The sequence below is a fragment of the Gossypium hirsutum genome, chromosome A09, assembly GCF_007990345.1.
Source record: "Gossypium hirsutum isolate 1008001.06 chromosome A09, Gossypium_hirsutum_v2.1, whole genome shotgun sequence".
In the NCBI taxonomy this organism is placed as follows: domain Eukaryota; kingdom Viridiplantae; phylum Streptophyta; class Magnoliopsida; order Malvales; family Malvaceae; genus Gossypium; species Gossypium hirsutum.
The window spans coordinates 13,864,929-13,889,339 of record NC_053432.1 but is presented as its reverse complement, the minus strand read 5'-3'; the positions used below and the strand labels follow the sequence as shown (position 1 = coordinate 13,889,339).

The 24,411-nt window shown below is 39.1% G+C and overlaps 1 non-coding gene across 1 annotated transcript; it reads left to right on the top strand.

Annotated features, from left to right (window-relative positions):
* The first annotated feature begins 16,100 nt into the window (after positions 1 to 16,100).
* LOC121206929 (small nucleolar RNA R71) lies at positions 16,101 to 16,207 on the top strand. Its single transcript, XR_005902100.1, has one exon. It is a non-coding gene; the product is annotated as a small nucleolar RNA R71 (small nucleolar RNA).
* The last annotated feature ends 8,204 nt before the right edge of the window (positions 16,208 to 24,411 follow it).

Here is a 24,411-nt window from a genome sequence, read left to right as displayed (position 1 = left end):
CTATGTAAGACCATGTCTGGGACATGGCTTTGGCATCGATATGTAATTTTTTATAAGACCATAGATGGGCTATAGGCTTCGATATGTAATTTCGTATAAGACCATAACTGGGCTATCGGTATCGAATGTGATCCCATGGAAGACCATGTCTGAGACATGGTATTGGCATCGATCTACGATCCCGTGTAAGACCATGTCTGGGACATGGCGTTGGCATCAATATGTGATCCCACGTATGACCATATCTGAGATATGGCATTAGCATCCTACCATGTGTATAAGAGTTCCCGAGTATCATTTAGTATTCCAACTGGTTCAACGGGTAATCCAATGATTATATCAAGGAGATGACAAGGTATGATCATGTTGAAAGGATGCAAGTATGTACACAAAGCTCATAAGCATTGAGATTTTGAATCGATGAGACCTCGGAAGAAGTGAATGAATGAATTATGATCATGAGTTTCATTGTACATTATGTAAATGGCATGACTTAAAATGTACATGTGATACTCAATGACATTGTGATAAATTTTCTAAGCGTCATAAAAGTTTTGAAAGTTCTCGGTTTAGTCCCAAACCACACCCAATATATGTTTTGGGCCTCGTGGGCCCATATAAGGGACGAGATGCATGTTTATGAATGGTTTTAAAATTGAATGAAATTTTATGACTCGGTTTTGTACGAATGTTTATGTTAGAGTCTGGTAAGGCCTCAGACCATGTTCTGGCGTCGAATACAGGTAAGGGGTGTTACATTTAGTGGTATCAGAGCTACGATTTAGTCAATTCTTAGACTAACGTAGCATTTATACGAGTCTAGCTATACATGCCATAAATGAATTATGATAGTGTGACGACTCCTGACCTTTTAAATTGTGTTTTCACATAGTAATGGATCCCAATTGAGCTGAAGCTGATGATGTAAAAAGTAATGCACCGGCTCCCACTCAAGGGGCAGCGCTAGTTAAAAGTAGACCCATGACCGTGAGTCAAGGAAGAGGAGAAGAGGCTAGGGAAGCCTTTCTCCATATGATGAATGCCTGGTACATGGAGTTCGTTCAAACGAACCCGACTACTCGCCCCTTTCACCCCTACCTATTCCACAACCTATTCCTGTAGCACCCCAAGGTATGGACTTTATGAGATTGAATAGACCTCCAATGGATAAATTTCAAAAGCAATGGGCCGAAAAGTTTCGAGCTAGCATAGATGATGACCCTGAGAGGGCAGAATTCTGGCTCGAGAATACCATCAGGGTATTTGATGAGTTATCATGCACACTTGAGGAATGCATGAAATGTGTTGTGTCACTCTTAAGAGACTCGGCCTATCAGTGGTGGAACACCCTTGTGTCGGTTGTACTAAGGGAGAGAGTTAATTGGGAATTTTTCCAAGATGAGTTCCGTAAGAAGTACATTAGCCAAAGGTTTATTTATTAGAAGAGAAAGGAATTTCTTGAGTTAAAATAGGGTTGAATGTCTGTAACAGAGTATGAGCATAAGTTCATAAGACTCAGTAAGTATGCCCGGGAGTGTGTATCGACTAAGACCATCATGTGTAAAAGGTTTGAGGACGGATTAAATGAGGACATCCGATTGCTGGATGGCATCCTATAATTTAAAGTGTTTGTTGTACTAGTTGAGAGAGCTTGCAAGGCTGAGGAATTGGCTAAAGAGAAAAGAAAAGCTGAGTTTAAGTTTCAAGATTCAAAGAAAAGGCAGATGAATACTTCATTGCAGTCCTCATCTAAGAAACCAAGAGAGTTTAATACTCGATCGAATGCTTCAGTTGGGTACTCAAGTAGAAATAAGGGTAAGCAGTACCCGGTTTCAAAAGCTCAGACTATTTCAATTGCTAGTGTTGGTAATGCCCAACTGAGTAAACCGGAGTGTTCATAGTGTGGTAGACGTCACCTCGGCGAGTGTCGAGCTAATGATGGAACTTGTTTTAAGTGTGGTTCCTAAGATCATTTCAATAGAGGTTGCCCCAAAATGGTTGATAAGGAAAGATTTCAGAGTGCAAGATCTAGCAATGCTATTTCTAGAGGGAGACCACAGAGAAATTCGAGAAATGGAGCAAGTAGTAAGAATGCACCTAGATATCCAGCTGTGAGACCCAAGGGTAGGGCACCTATGAGGACTTATGCCATTCGCGCTCGCGAAGAGGCTTCATCTTCTGATGTGATTACGAATACTTTTTCTCTCTATGATACTCATGTTGTTGCTTTGATTGATTCGGGATCTACCCATTCATATATTTGTGTGAAATTGGTGTCTAGCATGACTAAGTCTACAGAATTTGTGATAAAAGTGTCAAACCCTCTAGGAAAGCATGTATTAGTTGACAAAGTATGTAGGAATTACCCTTTAATGAGTAAAGGTTATTGTTTTCTAGCTAATTTGGTTTTGCCGTTTGATGAATTTGATATAATACTTGGTATGGATTAATTGACCATGCATGATGTAGTAGTAAACTGTGGAAGGAAAATCATTGAATTGAAATACGAAAGTGGTGATGTTCTTCGGGTTGAACCAGATGAATCAGATAGCTTGCGTATAATGATTTCTTCTATGACTGCTTAGAAATGTATAAGAAAAGGTTATAAAGCTTATCTTGCCTTTGTATTGAATAAAAGAGTCTGAATTGAATATTGAGTGCCGATAGTATGTGAGTACCCGGATGTGTTTTTGGAAGAGTTACCCGGATTGCCTCTAGTTAGGGAAGTTGAGTTTGGTTTTGAGTTGATTCCCGGTATTGCACCTATTTTAATTGTTGCGTATAGGATGGCTCCAACAGAATTAAAGGAGTTGAAAGATTAGTTACAAGAATTAACGGATTAAGGTTTTGCGATACCTAGTCATTCTCTGTGGGACGCACCGGTGCTATTTGTGAAGAAGAATGATGGTTCAATGAGACTGTGTATAGACTACCGATAGCTCAATAAGGTAACCATAAAGAACAAGTATCCCTTTCCAAGAATTGATGACTTGTTTGACCAATTGAAGGGAGCCACAATATTTTCCAAGATTGACTTGAGGTCCGGTTACTACCAGTTGAGAGTTAAAGACTCGGATGTGTTGAAAACTGCTTTTCGGACGAGGTATGGTCACTATAAATTTTTGGTTATGCCATTTGGTTTAACAAATGCTCCCGCGATATTTATGGAGTTAATGAACTGAATTTTTTACCGTATTTGGATAATTTTGTGGTTGCTTTTATTGACGATATACTAATTTTTCTCGTGATGAGACTGAGCATGCCGAGCACTTGAGAACAGTTTTGCAAAATTTGAGAGACAAACAGTTGTATGATAAGTTTAGTAAAAGCGAATTTTGGCTTAGAGAAGTTGGAGTTTTGGGTCACATTGTTTCAAGTGATGGTATTAGAGTTTACCCAAGTAAAATTTCGGTTATTGTTGAATAGAAACTGCCAAGGAATGTGTCAGAGGTTAGAAGCTTTCTAGGCTTAGCCGGTTATTACAGACAGTTTGTTAAAGGATTTTCCATGATTGCTACCCCAATAACAAGGTTGTTACAAAAAGATGTCAAGTTCGAATAGACGGAAAAGTGCCAATAGAGTTTTGAGAAACTAAAGGCATTGTTGACCGAGGCTCTAGTTTTAGTACAACCTAAACCGGGAAAATAATTTATAGTTTATAGTGACGCATCCTTGAATGGATTGGGTTGTGTACTTATGCAAGAAGGTAAGGTGATAGCTTATACCTCGAGGCAACTGAAGCCACATGAGAAAAATTATTCGACCCATGATTTGGAGCTAGCCGCCATTGTATTTGCTTTGAAGATTTGGAGACACAAATTGTATGGCGAGAAATGTTGAATATCCACAGATTATAAGAGTCTAAAGTACTTAATGATCCAAAAGGATTTGAATGTACGACAACGGAGGTGGCTAGAGTTAATAAAAGATTACGACCTAGTGATTGACTACCACTCGGGAAAGGCAAATGTGGTTGCCGATGCATTGGGTAGGAAATCCTTGTTTGTATTGAGGGCTATGAATACACGATTAGCTTTATCAGATGATGGTTCTATCCTAGCCGAGTTGAAAGCTAGACCGATGTTTCTCTAAGAGATTTATGAAGCTCAGAAAAGTGACAGTGAGTTGCAAGACAAGAGAGTTCAGTGTGAGTCGAGTACTGAACCAGATTTTCGGATTAGTTCCGATGGTTGCTTAATGTTCCGAGATAGGATTTTTGTTCCTAAAAATACTGAGTTGGTTCAAGCACAAAGCACATAATGGATGTTTATCTATTCATCCATGTAGTATGAAAATGTACAATGACTTGAAGAAATTGTATTGGTGGTTGAGTATGAAAAGAGATATTTTTGAGTTTGTTTCCAGATGCTTGACTTGTCAGCAAGTAAAAGTCAAACACCAAGTACCTTTAGGCTTACTTCAGGCTGTAAGGGTTCCCGAGTGGAAGTGGGACCGTATTACCATGGATTTTGTGATGGATTTGTCATTGACACCGAGAAAGAAAGATGTTGTATGGGTTGTTGTAGATTGATTGACAAAGTCAGCTCACTTTATACTGGTACATACCGACTACTCACTTGATAAGTTAGCAGAGTTGTATATTTCTGAAATAGTGAGATTGCATAGAGTACCTTTGTCGATTATATCAGATAGAGATCCGAGGTTCACTTTGTATTTTTGGAAAAAGTTGCAACAGGCTTTAGGTGCAAAGTTGAACTTTAGTACTGCTTTCCATCCGCAAAATGATGATCCATCTGAAAGGGTAATTCAGATTCTTGAAGATATGTTACGGTTCTATGTTCTTGAGTTCCAAGGTAGTTGGGAAAGGTACTTACCTTTGGTAGAATTTTCCTACAACAATAGTTTTTAGTCGAGTTTGAAAATGGCACCGTATGAGGCATTGTATGGGCGTAAGTTTTGAACACCCTTGTATTTGACCAAACTCAGAGAAAATTAGATTCATAGAGTTGATTTAGTCAGAGAAACCGAAGAAAAGGTAAAGATAATATGTGATTGTTTGAAAGCTGCATCGGATAGATAGAAATCCTATGCGGATTCGAAACGGAAAGAGATTGAGTTTTAGGTCGGTGATGAGGTATTCCTAAAATTATCTCCATGGAAGAAAGTCCTCAGATTTGGCAGGAAGGGAAAGTTGAGTCTGAATTTTATTAGACCGTATGAGATTACCGAAAGAATAGGGCTGGTAGCATATCAGTTGGCTTTGTCGTCTGAGTTGAAAAGCATTCATGATGTGTTCCATATGTCTATGTTACGCCAATATCGATCTGATCCTTCGCATGTGATTTCACCAATAGAGGTTGAGATTCGACCAGATATGACTTATGGCGAAAAGTTGATTAATATTTTGGCTCAGGAAGTCAAACAATTGAGAAAAAAAAGTATTGCCCTTGTAAAGGTATTATGGCAAAGACATGAGGTTGAAGAGGCTACATGGGAGACCGAGGAAAACATGAGAAACTAGTACCCAAACCTCTTCACTGGTAAGATTTTCGTCCAAGTGGGGAGAGTTGTAACATCTTGAATTAGGGCCTAGTCAGAACAGTAGTTTCGAGACCACAAATCCAAAGTAGAAATAATTACTTTATGATTCTTATGATGTCTATGATATGATTGCATTCTTGTGTGAAAATTTCATGAAGAAATTCTATTAATAAAGTGTCCAATTTGACATTTAGGACTAAATTGCAAAAGTTGCAAAATGTGAATTCTAAAAGCTTTAAGCATGAAATTGTCATGGATTATTAATTAGAGGTCCTTAAATAGCAATTTTCCCAATTTCTTTATTATGGACAAAAATGGGCATGAATATGAAAAATTTGAAAGAAAGGCCTTAAGGGCATATTTGTCATTTGGTTATTAAAAGAATAAAAAGCGAAAAATAAAGCAAAATTTCCTCATTTTCTTCAATCTAGGGCTGAAAATTTGAAGCTCTCCATAGCTAGGGTTTCTTCACTTTCCAAGCTTGATTGTAAGTCAATCCTAGCCCCGTTTTTAATGTTCTTTACATTTTTGAAGTTGTCGTCAACCGATCTAGCTATTTCAACCATTATTTTAAGCTAGGGTTCATGTTCAAAAACTTACCCATGTGTGTCATGCATGTATTTTGATTTGTTTAATAGAGGAATATGAAAGTTTAATGTGTGTTTAACATCTTTTACGAAGTGATATTTGATGGAAATGCATGAAAAAGATCTATTTGCAAAAGATGCAAAATGAGTAGGAAAATGTATGTTTTAATGAGAAATGTGGCTATTATAAGCATGTTATAAGTTCGACTAGGCTTGGGTAACAAAGAAAATGAATATTTCATTTTACGAGCCTAAGGGCTAATTTATAATTATGTGAAAGTTTAGGGGCAAAATTATAATTTTTCCAAAGAATGATTTATGGACTGATTTGAACAATGTGATAATTAAATAAGTGAAATTTTCTATTATAGATTAAGAAAAACAAAGTTCGGACCTGAACCGAGGAAAGAACAAGGTTGTGGACTAAATTGAATAGTTAGTCATATTTAGGTACTGAGGTAAGTTCGAATGTAAATAATGCAACATTACATTATTATGTTTTTAATGCTTTAATATTGCATGAATTGTGTAATTGTCTTTGTGGATTTAATTAATGATGACTTGATGATGATTCGACGAAGTTTGATATCTCGAAACCCTGGTTGAACCTTAGGAATATTTATGATACAAATGTCATAACATTAGGGTTATGTACGATCCAATGTAAGACCATGTTTGGGACATGGCTTTGGCATCGATATGTAATTTCGTATAAGACCATAGCTGGGCTATCGACATCGATATGTGATCCCATGTAAGACTATATCTGGGACATGGCATTGGCATCGATCTACGATCCCGTGTAAGACCATGTCTGGGACATGGTGTTGGCATCGATATTTGATCCCACGTAAGACCATATCAGGATATGGCATTGGCATCCTACCATGTGTATGAGAGTTCCTGAGTATCCTTTAGTATTCCAAGTGGTTAAACAGGTAATCCAATGATTATATCAAGGAGATGACAAGGTATGATCATGTTGAAAGAGGCATAGGTACATACACAAAGCTCATGAACATTGAGATTTTGAATCGATGAGACCTCGGAAGAAGTGAATGAATGAATTATGATCATTAGTTTCATTGTACATTATGTAAATGGCATGACTTAAAATGTACCTATGATACTCGATGACATTGTGATAAATATTATTGTGTTATGTGTATAATAATGCATGGTTAATGTTGTTAATTATTTCCATACAAACTTACTAAGTTTTATGCTTACTCCCTTTTCTTTTCCATTTTCTTATTGTATCGCCAAGCTAGATTGGGGATCGAAGGACATTAGAGCTTGATTCACACTATCAAACTATTCTTTTGGGTATAGTAAATTCAAGTATTTTGAGTATGGCATGTATAGGGACTTGGTCTTTTTGTTATATGTCACATTGGTTTTTCCAAATGTATTGGCTTATAATGATTTGATGATTCATTTTGTCTATGGCCATGAGATATGGCCTATATTAATTATGGGGATGTAATCCTATTCATATATGCATGCATGTGCTAAGGCCACTCATGATGTGGTTAAATTCATTTAGCATGGATGAATTGAGGATATGATCATGGATGTTTGATGATGGGAATATGAGTAAACGACATAATAACAACTAAGGCATGAATGTATGAAATGGGAGTAAATTGATGTTTCATATTGCATGTGATTTGGTAAGCTTGGTCTAAATAAAATATGAAGCCTTAAGTAAGTATAAATTGATAAGAAGTTGATATGCATGAGCCGTGTTTATGAATGTATAAGTGCTCATTTATGCCATGTAGGATGTCATTGAGATGTGTAAGTGTGCATATATTATTGAGGGTGATAAAAGGCTTGGAAAATAGCCTCAAGGTTGTCTACACGAGTTGGCACACGGACGTGTGTCTAGACTGTGTGTGACACACGGTCTGGCCCATGGACATGTGATCCGGTCGTGTGTCCCCTACACTCTAATTATGTAAAACAAAATGCCCAGTAGTAAACACACGGTCAAGGACACAGCCGTGTGACTCAACCGTGTAAAGGACACGGCTTAAGGACATGGGCGTGTGCCCTGGCCGTGTGAAATCTGTACCTGTTTTTTGGAATTTAATTCGCCACACGGCCTAAGCACACGGGCGTGTGACTTGGCCATGTGACCCTAATTGTGTTGATGACAACATAAACAGAGAGTTACACGAGCTAAGGACACATGCGTGTCCAAGCCACATGGCCTACCCACACTGGCATGTGACCCTCCAAAATAAGAAAATTTTTTAAGCGTCATATAAGTTTTGAAAGTTCTTGGTTTAGTCCCGAACCACATCCAATGTACGTTTTGGGCCTCGTGGGCTCGTATAAGGGACAAGATGCATGTTTATGACTGGTTTTAAAATTGAATGAAATTTTATGGCCTGATTTTGTAAGAATGTTTATGTTTGAGCCCGATAATGCCTCTAACCCTGGTTCGGGGTTAGATACAGGTAAGGGGTGTTACAAGCTACATAGAAACAATAATTTTTTTAAAAGTTACTTAACAAATATATCAAAAAAATAACAAAAAAATCCTAAGCTACAACAAAATAAAAATATCATCCAAGTTTAATTATATACAACCCAAAGATAACAAATAGAATCAACAATAGTCATTGGACTTGGATTTTGATGATTGATTGCATGATTTCGTGATAGGTTTTAAATATTTATATTTAATCGTTCTTGAAACTAACTATTATCGCGATGTACGCAAGTGTACCTATCGAATAGTAGTATAGTTTTAGCAAGACCGAATTGTCGAACCCAACGGAACTAAAAGTACTAGTAATGACTGTCTTTTTATTATCTAGCCTAAGAATAAAGAGGTTCTGTTTTAACTAACTAATTATCTAAACTAAGAACTCACAGAGAATAGAATTGGGGAATTGCTTTTGGGAAAATCGATTGAATTAAGACAATACCTAAGGAAAAATCCACTTAGACTATACTTGTTATTCTGGCTCCGAATCAGACGATTTATTCACTTAACTTCTTCCGTAGAGATCCCTAAGTTATGTTATTATCCCTATTCAAGACTAATAACGTCTAATCCCTAGATTGAATAATTGAGACCTTTCTCTAATTAACACCCTAAGGTTGCATTAACTCGATCTATGGATCCCCTTATTAGGTTCACCCTAATCCGGCAAAATCTTGTCACCCTATGTCTAGGCACGCAAACAACTCCGCTTATTTATGACAAATGTACTCTTAGACAGGGTCTATTCCTCCTTTGAATAAGAGCTTATCTTGAATCAGTATCCTGGGATATCAAAACAAGAATTAAGAACACATAATTAAGAACAAGTTAAATATTTATCATATAATTCAAAAAATAATAACAAGATACATCTTAGGTTTCATTCCCCTTAGGTATTTAGGGGTTTTAGTTCATAACTAAGTAAGAAAACATATCAGAATAATAAAGAATACAAAAAATAAAGAAAACCAAAACTCCTAAAGGAGAAATTGAGGAGAGATCTTCAGTCTTGATGGTGAATCCGGCTTTTGAGAGGGATAAATCGGCTTTCTTGGACTAATTCTTTACTCCCTATTCTGTATAGCCCCTTTTCTTCCCCTTCTGGGGTGTATTTATAGGCTTTGGAATGCCTAAGAGCCCTCAAAATTAGCCTTTTTCGAATTGGACTCAACTTGGGCTAGGCAGGGACATGCCCGTCAATCCGTGCTTGAGCCTGCCAAATTGACACGGCTGTGTGGTCTGCCTATGTGAGGAGGTCCAGGCCGTGTTGATTTCATACTTTGGCCCCTTTTCTCCGTTTTTGGTCGTTTCTCGTTCCTTCGGCTCTCCTAAGTATAAAACATGAAATTAAAGCATTAGGCGCATCAAATTCACCAATTCTAATGGGAAATCATCCATAAAATGCATTAAACATGGGGTTAAAATATGTATAAATTACGGTTTATAAAATACCCCCACACTTAAGCATTTGCTTGTCCTCAAGCAAAATTCTCAACTCATAATCAACATAAATTCTTCTCAATTTATAATTTGTATTGATAATATCTCAAAATAATTCATAGGTAATCATACATTGAGAATTCAACTAAAAGAACATAAAAGTTTCAAACATTCCAAGTTGAGTATTTAATCATGCAAACATAGGTGTCTCCCCTCATCTAAGTAATTACCTTTGATTCAGAATGTCACAGAGTTTCACATCCTCACTAAAGATTCACTTAAATCACTCGAGGTGTTTAAGGACAATAATTGAAGCACTCAATAGACAATAATGAAAAATTATTACCATAGGCTTGCATGAAAATCAAATCTCCACCACTATAAATTGAGATGATACATCAATCAAAAGGTCTTTAGAGGGTCGTAATGAGGCTTGGTTAGGGGGTGTGATCACAAGTTGAAAGAAAAGGTTAGAATCAAGATTGAGTTGAAAAATTACTTAACTAGAAAAGTATTTAATCATCACTTACATACAACATAACTCCTTCTCTGACTATGGAATTTAAATACTGAAGCTTACAAATAGAAGATCACTACTAATATGTATACATGTTTTTTTTAAAGAACAAGTTAAATAACATAGACTAACTATTAAGAACAAGACATAGCTAAGCAATTTATTCAACTCAAATCTCGACAAAAATAGGGATCAAATTAATTTAGGGGATTCAATAATAATGGGTTAAGGGTTAATATTAAGGGTAATACAAGAAATGGCTTGTTAGCTCAATGGGGTTTACTAAGGGTTAATCGTGGAGGTAGGCTTTTCATGGCATGAGTGGGTTAATCCTAAGTGCCTTTCTCATTTTGCATATCAAATCAAATGGTGTGGTCTTGACATGCATAATCAAGCAAGTTCTAGAATAGCAGTTCAATACTAACGCACTCAAAGCAATAATAAAAGTGAGTATGAAAGACTTAATAGTTGCTCAAAAGGCTAAAAAATGTCACAAAAATTATGGCTTTTTGATGTTTAAAACTTGTGAATTCCAACTCAAAGTATTACCTAAACTTTTGGGGAAACAACTTAAGATTTTAAATTCTTAAAAATCAACTTATCATGCTTAATTCTCTAATGTCTTAAAGTTTAAACAATCAATGCATAAATGCCTATGTTTTAATTCAAGATATATTAATCAACGTCATAAATCAATCAAAATTTATCCTAAATACGATATGAGAGCTTTTCAAGAGAACAAGAAGTCATTCAGGGATTTTTCTGATAATGAAATAAATATCCCCCGCACACTTAAGATGTACATTGCCCTCAATGTACAAAGATAGATAGGAAAAAATAAATTTGTAATCGTAAGATAGGGGCGAAGTGAAACTTCCTGTATGATGAATTCCTCGTTACACTCTGATGGTGGTAGAGGTTCATTAGTTCATAAGTCCTGTGCCGAAAGAATATTATATCTAGTGGTAGCTATGGTCGTGGTCGATCAGGAAATGGCAGTCATGGAGAACCTTCATTGGTGGAGTTTTTAGGTCCTATGCGATGATGAACTTAAGAGCTCTATATAACTGTGATAAAATTAGGAACTTTTTAGGGGATATTAGGAAGAATAATTACTCATAAAGAAATAACCGAAATTGATAATTAAAAATAAAATTCTAAAATCAAATAAAATAAAAAGTAGTTTTAATAAAAATTAAAAACATAAAATAATAACTAAATGTTTTTAAACATCTTCATCGTTGGATGGTTCGCGAGGTGGGGCTGGCGATGGGATGTGGAGGTGCTGACAAATTTGCTGTAAAGTAGCATCAATGTTGTCAAATCTTTGAAAACACTGCTGCTCGAATCGAGTGTTGCACTCAGAGATGTTAGCATATGAAGCCGCCGCATGAACTGGACGAGAGGGTGGTGGTGGCTGAGTCGGTGGGTCCTCGTGCTGTGGAGGGACATCATCAGGAATGTCCTTGTAGGCCTCCTCCTTGGTAGATTGGGCGAGAAGATATTGAGGAGGGTAGGTTCCTCGGCGCTTTTCGATCATCCTTATGCTAAGCATGCTCGAGATGCCTTGTGGAGACATCTGGCCAATAAGGGTTAAGAATGATTCTTGGGCTGCGGTGCTGAGGAGCCCGAAGTGTCGAGCCAACCGAGTAACATAGGGGCCAATGGAGATGACCCCCTTCCTATGCCGCTTCATCTGGTGCTGAATCGCGAGGTCAATGACGTGCCCGTGCAACATACACCATAAAAAGTAGGCATCATGAGTGTTGACGACGCCAGTGCTCTCTCGCCGTCCTGTAGTCGTGCGAGCCAAAATGGTTTGTAGGTACCTCAGAGATGGAGGGAGAGCCGATGCCTTGGAGCGGCTAGGATTGTAGGTGGCCTCACCTGGTATTAGTGTGTCCCAGCATCGTAAAGGAGAACGATGGATGTGGCGATTGAGAGCATGTAAGTCATTCTCCTCCTTGAATTCCTCCGTATATAAACCCAGTGCCATACGGAATTCTGGGATGCTGAGGTAGCGGACTAACCCTCCTAGGCGAAATTGGACCGTGTCGGGATCATCGTAGTTCGTCATTACGGTCTAAAGATGGAATGTTGAGCATAGTTCCATCATGATCTCGAGGTATGTTGGCTTGATGATCCCAAAGAACAGCTCCTAAGGGTCGGTGGTTAGGAGGGCCCGAATCACTTTAGCCAACTGAAATTGTTCTACCGCGACCTAGTCGATGCAACAGCCTGCAATTAAAGGTTGAGCCTGGAGTATTTGGAATAGTTCTTCTTGGGGCCCAATGGGGAACCTCAAGAAAAGGTGACGAACTTTCGTGGTAGGACTCGAGGAAGATAACGCTCCCTTCCTTCTCTTTGAAGCAGGGATAGCGGGCTTTTTACCAGGTGAAGACGACATTATGAACCTGCAATCAAAACCATTACTTTGTTTTGATGAGTGGACAACGAAAAATGTATCTAAATTCAAAAGGGTCATAGATTATGACTAATACTTCAGCCACAACTATCATCACTTAACAATTCTAATCAAACTAATCCATTTTATAGCATACTTTTGTGGCATTGCATGATAATAGCATGAATAATAATAAAAGATATATAAAAAAAATTGGCAAATAACAAGAAGCATTTGAAAAGTATGAGGATTGAGTTAGAATATTTGAAAAAGGCATGAGTATTTCACCTATTCTAACCATGAATATTTTACTTTTAACTAATCAAATAGAGTAAAGAAATCTTGCAATGGAATAAAAAAACTTGAACATGAAAAAAAATGAAAATTATTCTAGATTATGACATTTAAAAGTATGAAAATAACATAAAAACTTGCATATTATTATGATAAAAAGCCTTAGAAATCATTAAAATAGACAAGAAAGAAGTAAACAAACGCTAGGAAGGGAGGATTAAGCGTCAAAAATGGAGTTAGAGGTGGCGCACGGGCGTGGCGGGGAGGGCGTGTGGACTTGTAGTGGCTAGGGTTAGGGTTTTTTAGTGGGGAAGACAATGAATAGTGCAGGATATTTATAGCTTTTTGGGCACAAGGCCAGATAACACGCCCGTGTTCCTTAATTTCAGCCTGTGTGATTCGCGAATTTTGAATCTGGGCGCGTCTAACATTTAGTACGCACCTATGTTCCTCGGGCGAGTTGGTGTGCACAGCCGTGTCGTACGATCGTGTCTAGCTTTGTTCGTTTCCCCCACGCCTGTATGTAAGCCCCATGTCCGTGTCAATCTAACAGGTTCGACCATGGGTGCTAGACACAGGCGTGTCGTACACCCGACTGTTTTAACAGGTTTACCCACGGTTCTTACACACGGACGTGTTGCACGGCCGTGGTGTTTTATTGTAGCCCATGTTTGGGAAAATTGTTGCCCTGTTTTCACACTGCCCTAAGCATGCCCGTGCTCTTGGCCGTGTCTCTGTGGAAAACCTATATTTCAAGGGCTCCGTTAGTAAGTTAGGTGTTGAAGACTAAATTTTAAAGCAGTTAATACAGTTAGTGCTCGGGTTGTCTCCCGAGAAGCACTTATTTATAGTCTAAGCTCGACTTACCTCTCTGTTGAATGATCATGGTGGTTTGAGGAGTTTATACTCCTCATTCCTACTATCAATCTCATCAAAATAAGGTTTTAAACAGGTGTTGTTTACCTTAAAAGTGGCAAACTTGGGATGACTCACCTCGACCGTACCAAATAGGAAAATGCTGAGTATCGTAAAAGGGATTTCTTCATTCAGTGTGGTAGTGGCAATGTGGGGATCTGCGGCATCTAATAAGACTCTATCTCCAACCTTAAGTTGATTTGGAAAGGTATTGAGCTCGTTCTGTCGTAGATTCGGTTTGTCGGGTGTTTTCGGTTTATGCGTCCGCCATGCATCTAGCTCCTCTATTTTTAGACTTCAATCATCATGAATAGGTCCTCTACTATTTCTTGAGAATGGCTCATGTACTTCCTTCAGACTCATTTCCTGCAAAGAAAATTTCACCATATTGTCAGTTTTAGTGGAATAGTTTAGACGATCACCTTCAATTTCGAATGTGTTATCGAAATTGCGAGCTTTAAGGATGATTGTTTCGTCTCCCATACAGAGTGTGAGTTCACTTGTGCCAACATCAATAATTGTTTTAGTTGTTGCTAAAAAGGGTCTTCCTATAATTAAAGGAGTGTTGTTATCCTCCTCTATGTCTAGAACAATGAAGTCAACAGGAAATATAAATTTATCGATTTTAACTAGCAAATCTTTAATAATACCCCTAGGAAATCTTATAGTTTTATCTGCTAATTGAATGCTCATCCTAGTCTGTTTGGGTTTCCCGAGACCTAGTTGCTTAAACATTTTGTAAGGCATGACGTTGATACTAGCCCCTAAATCAGCTAATGCATTATTAACATCTAAACTACCAATTAAGCAAGAAATCGTAAAACTCCCTGGATCTTTTAATTTGTTCGGTAGCTTATTTTGCAGAATAGCTGAGCCCACTACATTTAGCTCCACATGCGACGCCTCGTCCAACTTCCGCTTATTTGCTAAAAGCTACTTTAAAAATTTCATTGCGTTTGGCATCTGCGATAGAGCTTCATAAACGGTAAGCTAATGTGTAATTTTTTTTAAAAGTTTAAGAGATTTACCAAATTGTTCATCTGAGCGGTCTTTCCTTGTCACGTTGGGGTATGGCACACGAGGTTTATATTCGACATTTACTGATTTGTTTTTATTATGACCTACCTCACCTTGACCTTTGCTTACCATAGTTTCTTGCCTCAGTTCTGGTTTAGGCTCAACGACTCCTTCGTCATCTTGAATATTAATTGCGTTGAGCTATTCCCTTGGGTTGGGTTCAGTATTACTTGGCAAGCTACCTTGTGGTCGTTTGGAGATTAGTTTGTAAAGCTGGCCTATCTGAGTTTCGAGCCCTTGGATCGACGCTTGTTCATTTTTAAGTGTTGTCTCAGTGTTCTGAAAACGGGTTTCTGACACCGATATAAACTTTGAGAGCATCTCTTCAAGGTTTGACTTCTTTTCTTTTTGATAGGGTGGTTGTTGAAAACTAGGAGGATGTTGTGGTCTTTGATTTCCTCGACCACCCCACGAGAAATTGGGATGGTTCCTCCAACCTGCATTGTAAGTGTTACTATATGGGTTATTTTAGGATCGATAGTTATTGTTACCTATATATTGGACTTGTTCCTCCTCGATGCTAGGGTTGAAGGGTTGATACTCTGCGCATGCTCCTCCTCCATTCGTCTCATACCTCATTACTGGATGTACCTGAGTAGAACCAAGTAAACCATCAATCTTTTTATTTAGAAGTTCTACCTGGTTTGACAGCATAGTAACCAAATCGACGTTATAAATGCCTGCTGGTTTAGTTGGCTTAGTCCTCATGACTTGCCACTGATAGTTATTTAGTGACATCTCCTCTATAAACTCATAGGCATCTTCAGGTGTTTTATTATTGATGGTTTGCCAGCAGCTGCGTCAACCATTTGTCAAGTCGAAGGGTTTAGGCCATTATGGAACGTTTGAACCTGTAGCCAAAGCGGTAACCCATGGTGAGGGCACCTTCTTCGTAAGTCTTTGTATCTCTCCCATGCATTGTAAAGAGCTTCTAAGTCCATCTGCACAAACGAAGAGATATCATTACGTAATTTAGCCGTTTTAGTTGGGGGACAATATTTTAATATAAATTTTTCGGTCATTTGTTCCCAACTAGTGATTGACCCTCGTGGTAATGAGTTCAACCATGGTTTAGCTTTGTTTCTTAATGAAAAAGGGAATAACCAAAGACGAATGGCATCATCAGAAACACCATTAATTTTAAATGTATCGCATAGTTCTAAGAAGTTTGCTAAGTGAGTGTTGGGATCCTCATCCTGCAAACCATCAAACTGAACAAATTGTTGTATCATTTAAATAGTGTTAGGTTTTAGTTTAAAAGTATTTGTAGCTACAGCTGGTCTAACTATGCTTGATTCAGTTCCTATTAAAGAAGGTTTAGCATAATCATACATAGTGCCTGGAGCAGGATTTTGATTAACCGCAATTGCAGGAGGTAGCTGATTGTCTTGGTTTTCAGTCATCTCTTCGGTTGGGGGTTGAGTATCATCCTCTTGCTCGTTCTCTGTGTATCTTAAGCTTCACCTTATTTCTCTTTGATGTCTGTGAACTGTGCGATCGATTTCTTCATCAAAAAGTAGTGGTCTTGACGGGTTTCTTCTAGTCATAAACTATAAAAACCTTCCAAGAGAAAGAAAAAAAGTAAATTAATAAATAATAATAATAAATTAAATTAAATTATTTTGCAAGAAAAATAAATGGCTAAAGTAATAAAAATTGAGCGTTCCTAATATCTTAGTTCCCCGGCAATGGCGCCAAAAACTTGATCACATGATTTCGTGATGGGTTTCAAATATTTATAATTAGTCGTTCTTGAAACTAACTATTATCGCGATGTAGGCAAGTGTACCTATCGAACAGTAGAATAGTTTTAGCAAGACCGGATTGTCGAACCCAAAGGAACTAAAAGTACTAGTAATGACTATCTTTTTATTATCTTGTGACAGCCCAAAGTTGACCCTAGTCGGGAAGTGGTTTCGGGACCGCTAAACCGAGTCACCGAAATGTTTGAATGTGATACTTATTGTGTAGAATATGTAATTATGAATGTGTGAAAATTTCAAGCTTCAATTTGGTTGATTTCATGTGAATTTAGTCAATAGGACTTATGTGAGAAAATTCTAAAATGTGATAGGTCAATGTGTGAGGACCTATTAGTGCATGTGGACAAAGGGGGGGACTTGCATGTCAAATTCCCCCCCTAAAGAGTAGTGGCCGGCCATGACAAGGAAGGATGGGTAAAACATGTCATGAAACATGTTTTGTTAGTGGAAGAATAAAATAAGGAGTATGGGTAATAAAGAAATGGAAAACAAAAGAAAAAAATGTGTGTGTAGTGTTTGTCCCCCCATTGCCGTGAGCTAAAGAAGAGAAAGGGGGGGGATTTTGTTCATCCTTTTCTCATCTTCATGCTTGCCAAAAACTAGAAAGAAAAACAAAGAAAAATTTTCTCATCCTTTGGTTCATCCTTGGCCAAAAATTTTAAGGAGGAAAGAAGAAGAAAGGTGAAGAGATTCGGCCATGCATGTAGCTAGGCTAAGGTATGTTTGATGATGTTCCATGAGAGGCATTCATGTTTTAGTTGTTAGCTTGAGTTCTACCTAACCCATGGTCTAAATCTTGCTATGTGATGGAAATGGCACTTGACCATGGATGAATCATTCTTGGTTGATGTTTAATGTTGTGGTGATGAGGCATGAGGATGAGTTAAGATTCGGCCTAGGTGGAGGTTGTGTTAATGCCATTGCATGCAAAATATGAAGCTTGTTAATGATGCATGTGATGATGGCTTGATGATTCTTGAACCTCCTTTTTAGCATTTTTGTGTGAGCACATATGTGCATTGGTTGCTAAATGGAGAAGAATCGGCTAGCAAGATGTGTGCTAAGGCCGAATGTAACTTTGCATGTTAATGAGCAATGCATGTGTTAAATTGATGAAAAGGGGGAGGATGCTTTACTAGTGTGTATATGTGTGTATTAAGTGTTGAAATCGACCCCAAAAATGGACATGCATATTCGGCCAAGGGGAAAGAAATTAGCTAATATGTTGTGTTGATGCATGATTTTTGCATGTATGAGACTTTAATGTCTAATGTATAAATATGGGCTAAGTGCCTTGTGTTCATCTTTTGATGCCTAAATGATGAAATCAATTTATTTGTTTGATTAAGCTCAAGAGCAAAGGGGAAATAAAACCGATAAAGGGAAGGAAAAAGTGGTTGAATAGCTAGCGGAATCGTTCGACAACACCCGAGGTAAGTTCTTGAGTAAGAGAGCCTAAATTTCGATGTGATTAAATCATGCTCTATGTGTGGCTATTGAGCCGAATGTGCAAGGACAATATGTGCCTTGTGTTTGAGTTTCGTAAACGAAAATGAAATATGAATGTACCATGAATTATTGTTAGATGTGTATGATTAATTGAATGCTGTCCGGGCTAAGTCCCGAAGGCTTTGTGCTAAGCGAATATATCCGGACTAAGATCCGAAGGCCTTTGTGCGAGATACTAAATCCGGGTTAAGTCCCGAGGGCATTCGTGCGAGTTATTAAAGCCGGGTTAAGTCCCGAAGGCATTCGTGCGAGTTGTTAAATCCGGGTTACGTCCCGAAGGCATGGTGTGAGTTACTAAAACCGGGCTATGTCCCGAAGGCATTTGAACGAGGAGCTATATCCGGTTAAATCCCGAAGGTACGCGAATTGGTAACGAATGAGCTTGCTGTAAAATTCCAGCGAATATTCGAAAAACATCCCAATATGGGGATATGTTACGTATGTGTTGAATTAAATCGAGCCCTTACAAATAAATGTTCGCTCAGTTGATAAACGAGCTATCGGCCTTCGGCTAAGTTAGTCTATTGTGTATGTGTATAAGGGTTGTTAATGTTGTGAAGCAAGTTTAAAATCGATAAATTGCGTATTATGAAATATTCCGTTTAGCTAAATGTGTGATATTCTTTGTGCATGCTGGAATTCCTTGCTCAAACTTACTAAGCATAAATTGCTTACTCGTTACATTGCTCCTCTGTTTTATAGATTTTTGGTTCTCCAGCTATCGGACTCGGGATCTTGAAGTCGAAGTCGCCCACACTATCAAAGGCTCTTTTGGGTACTATTTTGGTTGAATTTTGTTATGGCATGTATAGGACTACCCGTTGTTGTCTTTCGAGTACTTTATGAAATGTATAAGTGTACAGCCATGCGAAAATGGCTTGTAGAAGTGGAGTATGGCATTAGACCATTCGTATTTATGAATGTATAGATGGTTTCATGATGTAACTATGTGGGAATGGAAGTGTTGAGCAAATGATCAGCCACTAGAATGGCTAAGTATGATCATATGTGGGCTTATGTATGACAAGGCCCTAGTTGGTCCATGAAACCCCAAATTAGGTAAGGTTCACTTTGAAAACAGAAGCTGATAGCAGCAGTGGTGTGGATTGGAAAAATCACAAGAATTCGTAGGAGTGGAATTAAATAGTGAATAAATTATGTAATCGAACCTTGATGAATCTACTTTCATATGGAAGTAACGAAACAATTATAGGAACAGTACAGAAAGAGATATTCGGGTTCTTGTGGAACAGGGCCGAACAGTTTCTGGATTCACTGTTCCGCCTTTGGAAATTCACTATAAATTGACCAGAGATAATTAGGGGTCATACCATATATGTATGGATTCCTCTCTGAGTCTAGTTTCCATAGAAACAAACGGCATCAGTATTGAAGCTCTGTGCAGAGAGATATCCCAGTCGTAATGGGAAAAGGTCAGTGTAGTCGACCCCTGTAACATGGGAGACTTTGACTAATAAACTGTACTAATTGGCCCGACCAAAAATTCTAGAAAAAAATCCATAGGTGGGGACATGAGTCTAGTTTCAGGGAAAAATCACAAAACTGATTTTTGAGTTGTGAAACTCAAGATATGATTTTTGAAGCGACTAGTACTCAGACTGGGCAGTGTCTGGAAAAATTTTTCAAAGTTTGTTAACATCTCGTGTCCGACTCCGGTGTCGGTCTCGGGTTCGGGGTGTTACATTTTATTGGTATCAGAGCTACGGTTTAGTCGATTCTAGGACTACCGTAATGTTTTGGGTCTAGCTATACATGCCATTTTATGTGATTACTTGATAGTGTGGTGATTTCTGACAATCGTAAATGTGTTTATTTATAGTAATGGATCCCGATCGTGACCGAGAAGTAGCTGATGATCTTGAGAGTGTAGCGCCTGCTCCCGCACAAGGGACAGTGCCGGCGGACTCTCAACCTAATGCTAGTAATCAGAATGATGAAGCTAGACAAGCATTCTATAGTGTGATGAATGATTGGTTTAACCAATACATTCGAACTAATATGGCTGTTCCACAACCTCCATTCCCAACAAATACTACCCCCGCACCTACAATACCACCGGTAACGGACCAAATAAGGTCAAATAAGCCCCCAGTTGACAGAATCCGAAAACATGGGGCTACTGAATTTAAGGCTATGGATAGCGATGATGCCGAGCAAGCTGAATTTTGGCTGGACAACACTATCCGGGTACTCGATGAGCTATCTTGTACACCCGATGAATGCCTAAAGTGTGCTATCTCCTTGCTACGTGATTCTGCCTACTATTGGTGGAGTACTCTGACTTCTATTGTGCCCCGAGAGCAAGTAACTTGGGAGTTTTTCCAAACTGAGTTTCGGAAAAGTATATCAGTCAGAGATTTGTTGATCAAAAACGGAAGGAATTTCTTGAGCTTAAGCAAGGCTCCATGTCGGTTACTGATTACGAGCGAAAATTTGTTAGACTTAGCAAATACGCTCGGGAATGTGTTTCGTCCGAAGCTATTATGTGTAAACGCTTCGAGGATGGGCTGAATGAAGATATAAAGATGTTCGTTGGCGTTCTTGAAATACGAGAGTTCGTGGTACTTGTTGAACGAGCTTGTAAAGCCGAAGAGCTTAGAAAAGAAAAGCAAAGAGTTGATGAGGGAACTGGAGAGTTTCGTAAAAGATCCTCGGGAAGGTCTCTTCAACAGACATCGAAGAGATTTGAGATGATGCGGGCCAGTTTAGAGGCACTTCGGGCCTTTTTGGACGAGATCGTGATCGACCCCCTGTGGGTACACGAGGCACTTCGGTCGCCAGTGTTGGGAATGAACGTCGAGACAGGACGAAATGCCGATATTGCGATAAATGGCATTCGGGGAGTTGTAGATTTCCTGACCGCTCCTGTTACAAATGCGGATCAGTGGACCACTTCATTAAAGATTGCCCGAGGTTGTCGGGGCAGAATGCAAATCAGAGTGGGAGACCGGGTGCTACCACTGCTCGAGGTAGACCATCTGGAAATATGGGCAATGCTGGTGGTGGTCAGAGAGGATCTAGAGATGATATAACCAGATCCGAAGCCCGTGCGCCTGCTAGAGCTTATGCTATACGTGCCCACGAGGATGCTTCTTCGCCTGATGTTATTACCGGTACATTCACCCTCTTTGATACTAATGTAATTGCTTTGATTGACCCCGGTTCTACTCATTCTTACATATGTGAAACCTTAGCATCCAGTAAGACTTTACCTATTGAGTCTACTGAGTTCGTAATTCGGGTGTCAAATCCCTTGGGTCGTTACGTGCTTGTCGACAAAGTGTGTAAGAAATGTCCCCTGGAAATTCGAGGTTCCTGTTTCCCGGCGAACTTGATGCTCTTGCCGTTTGATGAATTTGATGTTATCCTTGGTTTGGATTGGTTGACCGCGCATGATGCGATTGTGAATTGCAAGAGCAAGACTATTGATTTGAGATGCGCAAATAACGAAGTAGTCCGAATTGAGTCTGCGGACTTAGAGGGGATGCCAGCTGTAATATCAGCAATGTTGGCACAGAAATATGTAAGAAAAGGGTGCGAAGCATACCTTGCGTATGTACTTGGTGACAAAGAATTAGAAAAGAAACCCGAATCTGTGCCGGTGGTTTGTGAATACCCGGATGTTTTTCCGGAAGAATTACCGGGTTTACCAACTGTTCGGGAGGTAGAGTTTGGTATTGAGCTTGTACCTGGGACTACGCCGATTTCGATAGCTCCGTATCGTATGGCACCAACCGAGTTAAAGGAGTTGAAAGCTCAGTTGCAAGAACTGACGGATAGAGGTTTCGCTCGACCAAGTTTCTCACCTTGGGGTGCACCAGTATTGTTCGTGAAAAAGAAGGACGGAACCATGAGGTTGTGCATTGACTATCGTCAGCTGAATAAAGTGACGATAAAGAACAAATATCCGTTGCCGCGCATCGATGATTTGTTCGACCAACTGAAGGGAGCCTCAGTGTTCTCAAAAATAGATTTGAGATCGGGCTATTATCAGTTGCGAATCCGAGATTCAGATATTCCCAAAACTGCCTTCAGAACGAGATATGGTCACTACGAATTCTTAGTGATGCCGTTTGGGCTCACTAATGCCCCTGCAGTATTTATGGATTTGATGAATCGGATCTTCAGACCGTATTTGGATCGGTTCGTAGTGGTGTTCATTGATGACATTTTGGTCTATTCAAGAGACGAGACCGAACATGCTGAGCATCTGAGGCTAGTGCTGCAAATTTTGCGGGATAAGCAGTTATATGCTAAGTTCAGTAAGTGTGAGTTCTGATTAAGAGAGGTTAGCTTCTTGGGTATGTGGTATCCGCGTCGGGTATTCGAGTTGACCCGAATAAAATTTCAGCCATACTTGACTGGAAACCTCCGAGAAATGTTACTGAAGTTCGGAGCTTTTTGGGGCTCGCCGGTTATTACCGATGATTTGTGAAAGGTTTCTCGATGATAGCCACACCAATGACGAAGCTACTTCAAAAGGATGTTAAGTTCGAGTGGACGGAGAAATGTCAGAAAAGTTTCGACCAACTGAAAACTCATTTGACTGAAGCTCCAATTTTGGTGCAACCCGAATCAGGTAAAGAGTTTGTCATTTATAGTGACGCATCCCTACTTGGGTTGGGTTGCGTATTGATGCAAGAAGGTCGAGTCGTGGCCTATGCGTCGAGACAATTGAAGCCACACGAGAGGAATTATCCGACCCATGATCTCGAACTAGCTGCCATCGTGTTTGCTTTAAAAATATGGCGACATTATCTGTTTGGTGAGAAGTGCCATGTATTTTCGGATCACAAAAGTCTCAAATATTTGATGACTCAACGAGACTTGAATCTGCGACAAAGACGTTGGCTTGAGTTGTTGAAAGATTACGAGCTTGTCATTGATTACCACCCGGGAAAGGCTAACGTGGTTGCGGACGCCTTAAGCCGGAAGTCATTGTTTGCTTTACGAGCGATGAACGTGCATTTGTCTGTTCTACCAGACAGTGTGTTAGTAGCTGAATTAAAAGCTAAACCATTATTGACTCACCAAATTCGTGAAGCTCAGAAAGTCGATGATGAATTGGTTGCAAAACGGGCTAAGTGTTTTCCGAACGAGGAATCGGAGTTTCAAATTGATGATGATGATTGTTTGAGGTTTAGAAATCATTTGTGTGTTCCAAGGAATTCGGAACTCATTTCGATGATTCTGAACGAAGCCCATTGTAGCCGAATGTCAATTCACCCGGGGAGTACGAAAATGTACAATGATTTGAAACGTCAATTTTGGTGGCATGGTATGAAACGGGACATCTCTGACTTTGTTTCGAGATGTTTAATATGTCAACAAGTGAAAGCGGAACATCAAGTGCCTTCAGGATTACTCCAGCCGATCATGATACCCGAGTGGAAATGGGATCGAGTCACAATGGACTTTGTGTCCGGACTGCCCTTGTCAGCAAGTAAGAAGGATGCGATATGGGTTATTGTTGATAGACTGACTAAGTCGGCTCATTTCATCCCCGTACGTACGGATTTTTCATTGGAGAAACTAGCTGAATTGTACGTTTATCAAATTGTGAGATTACACGGGGTACCTGTTTCTATCGTGTCGGATAGAGATCCGAGATTCACCTCACGATTTTGGAAGAAATTGCAAGAAGCTCTGGGTACCAAGCTGCATTTTAGCACTGCTTTTCACCCCCAAACCGATGGTCAATCCGAGAGGATAATTCAGATACTTGAGGATATGTTGAGATGTTGCATCCTCGAGTTCAGTAGTTCATGGGAACGGTATTTACCTTTGATTGAATTCGCTTACAACAATAGTTTTCAATCAAGTATTAAGATGGCACCTTACGAGGCTTTGTACGGTCGTAAATGCCGTACACCATTGTTTTGGAC